Here is an 8,956-nt window from a genome sequence, read left to right on the forward strand (position 1 = left end):
TCGGATATTAACTTGGCATCTTTCTCTTTATAATTAATTTCCATTTCCAACTAATTAACTTTTTATTAGTATAATTAACTTCATTCTATTAAAATTATTGGGTAATTATGATTTTTGGGAAATCTCGCGTATCTCGTGACAAAATAAATTTAAGAAAAACTATTTTTCTACATTAAAAAACAACTTATTTTATGTTCATGATCATGGGGGGGGGGGGGGGAATATCCAGATCGAAAATCAGGATAAAATTTCCTGATCATTCCTTTGGTGTCATAAAAAATAAATTTCTTTGTGTATAAACAAATTTTTTAAAATACACACTGTGCCCCTCTCATTAAAACTTTTAATTTCCAAAAATGCTAATTTCATACAAGAATGTGTATGAAAATTGAAAAAAAAAATTTTAACAAACCGTTGCGCAAATGCAACGTCAGGCAAAAATGGGTTATGGGAACATCTTAGAATTTAGAAAAGTTTTAATAAACAGCAACTGAAAAAGAATGGTTCGAATTTTTTTCTGGAGAGTTAGTCCCTTAATATTCTTGTTTCTTTCTCTCATTTTCGGCAACTTCGAACGCAGATATCTCAGCTAATATTGAAATCAGAAACATGATTTTTGTTTTCTTTGTTGGTCTAAGAAGAAAAAGGGCACCAACTTTCTAATTGGAAGTTAGAGGAAAGGGGTGACGATATAAAAAAAATTGAAGTCTGTATCTCTCGGTATACTGTGTATACAGTAGAGCATCGATTATCCAAATACCGATGAACCGAAACCGTTTCAGTCGGGAAATTCCAATTTGCGTGCTATGTAGAAGTTCCTCTAGCGGCCGCAAATGCTTTCCCCCAAAGTGATACAAAATATACACAGTTTTGGTTTAGTATCACTTTCTTCATTTCATATTACGCCTATGATACTGGTACTATTTTTTCCTGTAAATGATCGGTTATCCTAACACCCCTAGTTCCCAATTGTTTCGGATAATCGATGCTCTACTGTACTCCCCTAGTAGAAGAAATGATATACCTAAAATGGGCATGTTATATTATGCATTTAGATAATTTTTTTTGGTTTCTATCACCAACCGTTCAAAAGGTAAAGTGTATACAGTATATGACAGGGCCCTAGCCAGAAATTTATTTTGGAGAGAGACGACGGGTGTTTCGGGGTGAACCAATATGATTGAACAATAAGTGAGACTTAAGGACGAAACATTACAGTGTCGTGATTATCATGTCAGAGACGTTGTAAATTCCGATTCATGGGGGGTTCCCGTGATTCACAACGTCTCTGACGTGACGTGATATATTATGCCAATCATTAAATACCGTCCCTCGCATACCAGAAGCACGAATGTGCAAATTTCCCCCCTTTTATCATCTGGTTGGATACCTTATTTTGTCTTCTAAATTTTGCCTGAAACGCGAATGCGAATTCCTATTGAAACGCATGTTGCAAAACATTTTAGGAAAATAACTTCCATAGAGTAACCTGATGGGGACGATGCATGACAGTCATTTTTTCACATTTCGGGAGGATCGGATGCTCCTGTCTCCTCCCCCCCCCCGCCACGGCCTTGGGATATGACGTAGGAATTGTGGCTCGTTTGAAAAATTACATTTGTCCACGATACTCAAAAGGCTTCAACCCTGAAGTATTTTCCCCCCTTTTTCACATACTTGATGCGAGTATGGCCACTAGAAACTTCAGTAAAAAAAAATTACATTTCTGACAATTTTATTTGATCCAAATCTCAAGAATTCTGCTCTCCATCTTTTCATGATGAACGGATCAAGAGAGGTACTGCGTTACAATACAGGCCAACACTTACGAGGAGGTAGTTATGTAATAAGATCATAAAATCTATAGCGGAAACGAAATCTACGTACCACGGGGGGTTCCTAACACTTATCGATGATTTATGACCTCCGGAACGAAGCTTGATACAGTCATAGTCGGCCGAGATACAATATATCCAACGTCAGCTGTTGGATAACGAGCAGGGAAGACTTCTCAGCTGATTATCTGAGAGGCGTAGGGAGAAGGGGGGGGGGGGAAGACAAGTGAAAGCCATAACAACACGATGCCGACGAGATTACTAGATCGTTATCGCAAAGTAAATGATCCTCAATAAAATCGGACCTCACTTATCTAGGAATCGAATCACTCAAATGTCCATAGTTCTTGCCGATTCGGATTTGTTAATATTAATTCTTTCATCGGCGGAAGTGTTTCAGACTTGCGGCTGCTCGGCTTGAGCTCATGGCCGACCAGACGATGCTTCCCCCCTTTGCGGGCTGTGGCATCTCAAGTTTGGAATTATTTCCTCGTTAATTTTTAATAATTCCAAAATTTTCATTAATTCTGGATTATTTCTCTCATCAATTTTCAATTATTTTATCGCATTAATTTTCATTTAGTCCCGAATTATCTCTTTTACTAGTTTCAAATATCCATCAATTCAGACTTTTCATAAATTTTTTGTGTTAGTTTAAGCTTCTGTGGGTGAATCGCATGTAATTATGAGTTCATATTTTTGAATAGATATTTTTCAACATCCCTGTACATTGTGATTTTTTTTATTGCCGACCCCCCCCCCCCGAAGTAAAATATGAAAAATTATGCACCAGGGAGGGGGCTTCCAATGATGTTTGGGTTCCGGGGACACCGAAATCAACACGCCCCAATCAGTGGGACAAATAACTTGAGCTATCATTTAGCTTTCCATTGCTGAATGAAAGCCACCTTGACACTTTTTTGAGACATTTCCAAAAAAAAAAAACACGTAATACTTTTTCACAGGATCACGATTATATTCATTGGAAACGAAATTCACAAAATTTGAGGTTTTGAAAACAAAGTTTCATGTAAAAAATGAATTCCACAAATTTTATTCATTAGTGCCATACTTGTCATCAAGAGTATATGTTATTAGCGGCTCTTGGAAGAATGAAAATAAATGACGAAATTAAAATTAAATTCAAGACGGTTTTGAGTAAAATAATAAAAATATCGTTGCAGCGGTTTCAAAATCTCTCGTTGTATCCAGAGGTGTTTAACATTAGACTATAGGCAATTCCAAACTAAATATTAAAAAATATCGTTGTAGAAGGATTTATCGTTATATCGAGTAGGTAGCGAGGTTTCACTGTATATAGTATATGTATATATGAGGCATACACACAGTGAAAATTCCATACACTGTAGATCAATACGCTAAAAGTGAATTTTAGTTATTTTTTTCATAAAAATGAATTAAATTGCGAGTTTGTATTTGGCTCTCGTGCAAAAGTTGTTTTAGCTACCGTAATAAATTTAACATTTCTTGATGCACAAAATCTGATGGGATCTATCTATTCGTTATACATCCGTACAGCAATATTAAAGTACGAATGAAATAACGCACCGAATCACAATTTCACTCGAAACATTTTCGATATCCAAGTATAAAAACTCCAATCTTATTCCCTAGACATTTTAGAACTTTTTGAGAACTAGTAAAATCTTCGATCTGGATATAATTAGGGCTATTGAGATTTTTAGAAACTGATTCAATTTCAAGGAATTCACTACCAATCTTCACGAGAAACAATCCCGTTTTCAATGTCCATGCATAAATTTCCATTAAAAAAATATTTCTCGAGTCATTACTGAATTTATAATTCATAGTTTGACGTTGATGAGAAATTATAAAAATCACTCACTTTTTTCAATTCCAATATCGAAAAATCCAAAAATCCACAGGAAAAAAAATCACCAACGATATTTACAAATTCAGATACACCGCCTAAAAATTTGAGGAAAAGCAAAAAAAAAAAAAAAACACGCTGTTGCCACCGATGTTTTTGCTCCTGGGGTAAATTTTTTTTATTTCCGGGTTTTTTGGTGTTTTTTTTCTGGTGACCGAGATTTCTAATTCGCCGGACTATTTGGGTATTTTATAGCACACAGAATCAATGAATCTCATAAAATACAAATTTTAAAATGAATTAAAAGCGTAATGTTACAACATTTTTCTCCGTTACTAAAGTTTCTCAGAAGCGGGTTGTTTTAGCATTATAAAGTACGCATGTTTAGCGAGGTAAAAATCTCTTCTGATCCAAGAAAAATACTTATGGTTCACAATTCTAGAAAGAACCAAAGGAAAAGCTATAAACGACTCACAATTGGGCCAGATTTCTTAAAAAAATAAATTTAACTATTGAATTGTCATCATTTTGTTTCATGCGTTTCTTTCAAAGCTTTTTGAAATACCAGGCTGACTCCTCAGCCATCTTTGAGGAAAAGGTATGACGTCAGTATTGTAGAGCTAATCGCTGTTTCCTATCCCACTCCTGACATCACACATCACTAGGAGCTGCAAACCAGTTTTTCTTTTCAAAGATAAAGGACGATTAGAACGCTCTTTTATAGGCGACTAATTTCAACCGACTAACAACTCAAAGGGTACGAACATAGTGCACGGTGATTTCCGATTCTGCTAGCCGGCGCCGTTACGTATTGGTTAAAAAACTTTAAATTCGGGTTTTTAACCGATCTGCAACGACGCCGACTTGCAGAATCGGAAACCGGCGTTAACTATGTTCGTACCCTAACATAGCTGAAACAGTTGCTAGAAATCACGAATTTTATGAACAGAGATATCTTGTATTATGGTGGAACAATTTCGGATTGTTTGGAGCATTGTAAGTGAGTATATAATCTCAACCTGCCGCTCGCACGAGTGACGGGAATCGGAAATCTTCAGGAATTCATTATCACGTGATTCACAACATAGCACTGCAAGCCAAAATAGCCATATGTATAAATAACAAACATCGTTAACCCCCCTTCATCTGCAGGCTTTTGACAGCAAATTTGGATGATCTGTATTTTGAAAATATCGCCGATAAAAAACTTAAAACACTACTACTTTACCGCACACCAACTCCGGTCACATCACTATATAGCAATGTACAACCAGTGGAGTTAGGTCAGAAATGAAGGCGCCATCTATCGGCCATCTATATCCCGTGAACCCTGATTGTAACATTCATGGTGGAAGACGAGCATCTGCACCACTAGAGCAACTCAAAAAACTGTGGTTCCCAACTTTAAGGCGCAAATGCGAGCCGATCCCCTGTTAAAAAGTCTCGCCACAGAGAGCAACGGTCCTACAAACAGTACAAATATTCAGTCATTACACTTCACTTCTGCGATATAGATGGCAGCACTAAAAATCATACACAACACTAGATACGCACTCAGACTGTTAGGTACACATACTTACACTTCCGGCACAACTCACTAGGTAGTAAATTGCCCGCGACGATAGACCTGAGTTGTGCTCGGCTAGGAAAAAAAAAACTCAAAAAACTGGTCTCTGTTCCCATATCAGGAATAGAAATGGAAGATTAGTGCAGTAGCTATTTCACTTTCACCCTCACCTCCTCATTCGCAACACACACCCTCCTCTATTCATTCTATTTTTCTTATAAATTCGGGGTGGTGTAAGCCAATTTTCAACAATTCTAATTCAAGTCCAGACTCTGAGACTTAAAAAAAGTCTCAGCTTTAATAGTTCGCCACTAGATTGGGAAATCACAACATTTTAATCACATGCAACTTTATGACAATAATTCTAGTAGAGGAGGGTGAACAGCGTTCTCCGTTAGCATACGCTGTTCTTTTCCCTTTTTCTCTAATTTTTGAATTCGAATATCTCAGCGAATATTACACTTAGAAATGTGGAATTTTTTTTTTTGTTGGCCTCAGGAGAGACTTTCCCCCCCCCTTTTTTTTATTCTTTTATTTTGAACAGCATTTAAGACGATAGGCGACATCACTTGAAACATTTTTTCTAATTGAAAGTTGCTTCTTAAACCAACGGTTCAGGAAATAACCACTGAACAACGTCAAGGGCAGACACCCTGCATACACACTACTAAAAAATCAACCTATGTATATAAAATTGATTTTCTGTCGGTCTCTGCATGTATGTTCTGAATACAAATCTACAATTTTAGATCGATCCCTGTAAAATTTTGCATTTACAGCAAACAGGCTCCGACTTGAAAAATAGGCTTAAAAATTGGTCAGAGCTGGACAAATACCCGAAATGGGCGAAAAACTGTCGGGCAACAATGGTTCCTCAGCGTCTACAATGACTTTCGGAATGTTTACTTTGATTACCGTGGTTTCCAAACAACGCGTTTCAGACATGTTTATTCCTTTCAATTGGTTTGTCACTTTTCCAATGCGTCCTATTTTATTGAGAAAACCCGGACAGCACCACAGCTACTACAGCTAGTTTTATATATAAACTAGCTATAATACCCGGCGCTGCCCGGGTTTTCTTCAATGAGGCTGTTAGAAACACATGATATCTCCCTCTTTCTTTGAGGGACATGCAAACCGTGTCTAAGTTAACCAATATGGCGACTTCCTGTGCGACTCATGAAATAAACAAATCTAGATTTAAAGAAGCATAGAAATGAATATATACTTTTCTTTCCTTTTTTAAGGGGCGCTATGTATTTCCCCCTCCCCCCCCCCAAACTTCAAGTTAATTATCTGCCTGTTTCAGCTTTCAAAAATGCTTAATTAAAGCTGTGGAATTTTTTCGATGTACTTTTTATGGGCCCATAATTAATTTTAAAACAACCTAAACTGTATGAATTGATGCAGTTGAATATCAGAAGATAATACGGAGACATTAATTTTTCATGCTTGAGAAGATATAAATAAAAAGTTGAAATCAATGTTATTACATGAATACCCAACTCAAAAGTAGGTCCGGCTAATTATTTCATATTCAATCTCCTGGGCTTAGTATACCTCTAAACAAACACAATATTTCAGAAATCAGGAATTCTATACAATTTTTTAAATTATTGATGTGGCGGAAAACCCCACCAAATTTCAGCATTTCTACAGTAAAATCGGCAATTTTAACAGTGATTTCTATGAGTCTCACCCTTTTCCTGACCCTCAAAGCGATGCTGATGATGATTATGACGTCTATTCAAAAAGCCTCACTACTGAGAGTATTGAAATGTAATTGTATTGAATATGAGTATTGTGTAGTATTGAAAGTATTTGCAAACCATTATAAAGGCATAAACTAATATACATATACTAACACGATTAAAGAAGTGACAAACCATTGTAAAGGCATATACATGTCTGAAACGCATTGCTGGGGAACCACGGTAACGAAAGTAAACGTTCGGAAAGTGATTGTTGAGGCCCAAAAACCATTGTTGCCCTACAGTTTTTTGCCCATTTGGGGCACTTACACTGCTCTGACAAAAATTTAAAGTAGCCTATCGTTCAAGTCGGGTCCCATTTGGTATATATGCAAAATTTGGCGACGATCCATCTAAAATTGTAGATTTGTATAGAGAACATACACACACAGACAGACAGAAAATCAATTTTATATATATAGATATACAAGATACAAGTGGAGAGCGACATTCATGTCATATATAGATATGTTATATGCAGGGTTTTCGGCTAAATGCACCTAAAAATAAAGGCTTATGGTGTGAGAGAGAACAATACTTGATTACTTATAAATTCAAGTTGTATTGAAGAGAGGAAACTCAAGTTCATTTGCACACTGGTTAATAAAGTTCAACGTGAGCACCCTTTATGGCTCTGCATATATCCAGACGATACTCGATCTCTTGTCAAGTATTTAGTGGTGTAGTATTTCAGGTGTAGGCAGAGATATGCTGCGGACACGGATGTGGGAGGATCCACGTTCTATTCAGTTCGTACACGGTGTTCACTACATGTCACTGCTTTAAATTCAGCTAGTCTAAGCTAAGCTTCAATTAACCTGTTCGTACTATCACTGAACCTATATTGCGGCGTCCACATGCTAATACTACTAAACCGCACATGTACCTCATACACACTCCAATGAGCAACTTCAGTAAGTAATTGATGCATGTCGGAATGTGTTGTTTATAATCGTCAAGTTTGCTTCTGCGTGCAGTGGATCCCGTTCATAACGTTTTCAAAAAACCGTCATAGGAAACCTAAATGAAAATTACTTAGAGTTGGGACCAAGAAAATAAGTTGTACTAAGCGGGAAAACGTTCTAAATGGGTACGTTGTAAGTGGGATCAACTGTAATTCCTGTCATATGATCCAGAAGTGCTACTATTCATCTTCCAAATTTGAAAGCACACAACTCGGCAGTTTATTTTACCTGTTCGTACTATGCGTAAATTTTAAGTTGAAAAACCAGGAAACCAACCAATTGCAGCAAATCATGGCGTTTCCATGCTGGCAGTCAGCGTGCAACTGCTGCGAAAAGCGTCCCAAAATAGCTGTCAATAGTGCGCATGTAGAAAACTTTTAGCTATTCCCTATCGACAGTGCAACACTTTAATACCTAAGCGTGTGTTTTTCGCTTTAATGCAGAGGTCTTCAACCTTTTTCTAGTCGCGAGCACTGCCTGTACCCACCATCAAAAGAAGAGCACCCTTACGGCAAGTTTGGCATACGAATGCTTGATTTCAATCCTTGAATGCAATTTTTACAAAATGCTCAATTGGAACGTTGATCAAGTACTCGCGAGCGCGGAATCGGACACGAGCATCGAGCACTGTGGGTGCTTCAGGGTGCTCACGAGCAACGGGTTGAAGATGCTTGCTCTAATGCATAGTTTCCCAAACTTTTTGTTCCGCCCCCCCCCCTCCCCACATCACCCTCTTCATCAGAAATTTTTTTCTCATCGCCCCCAACTCAAGTGAACCCATAGAATCTTATGTTAAGTCCATAGTTTCTACCAGCCCTCTGGACCATTCCATCGCCCACCAGTTTCCATGGTGGGCGATGATTTCATACTGCCCCTCCCCCCCACTTGGGGAAAAACTGCCTTAATGTTTAATTGCTGCCTCTCGATAGAACGATAACCCCTCTACTTTCTATTTTTTTCTTGGTTCGCAGAGTATCGTTGATTTC

At 37.5% G+C, this 8,956-nt stretch overlaps 1 protein-coding gene across 2 annotated transcripts in view; it reads right to left on the bottom strand.

Annotated features, from left to right (window-relative positions):
* The window catches only part of LOC149089980 (uncharacterized), a 59,011-nt gene extending 55,206 nt beyond the window's left edge, over positions 1 to 3,805 (bottom strand). The window contains exon 1 of one of the 2 annotated variants that reach the window (XM_089231723.1): positions 3,703 to 3,805. The gene's annotated coding sequence lies outside the window, so the exon portion shown is untranslated. Of the gene's footprint in view, positions 1 to 1,887; positions 1,977 to 3,702 lie in introns of those variants that run through there. The other variant, XM_089231731.1, reaches the window with a different exon arrangement.
* Between the last annotated feature and the right edge of the window lie 5,151 nt (positions 3,806 to 8,956).

The sequence above is a fragment of the Pholcus phalangioides genome, unplaced genomic scaffold, assembly GCF_987345545.1.
Source record: "Pholcus phalangioides strain wild (caught in Gottingen) unplaced genomic scaffold, Ppha-v1.0 ptg000001l_1, whole genome shotgun sequence".
Lineage (NCBI taxonomy): Eukaryota > Metazoa > Arthropoda > Arachnida > Araneae > Pholcidae > Pholcus > Pholcus phalangioides.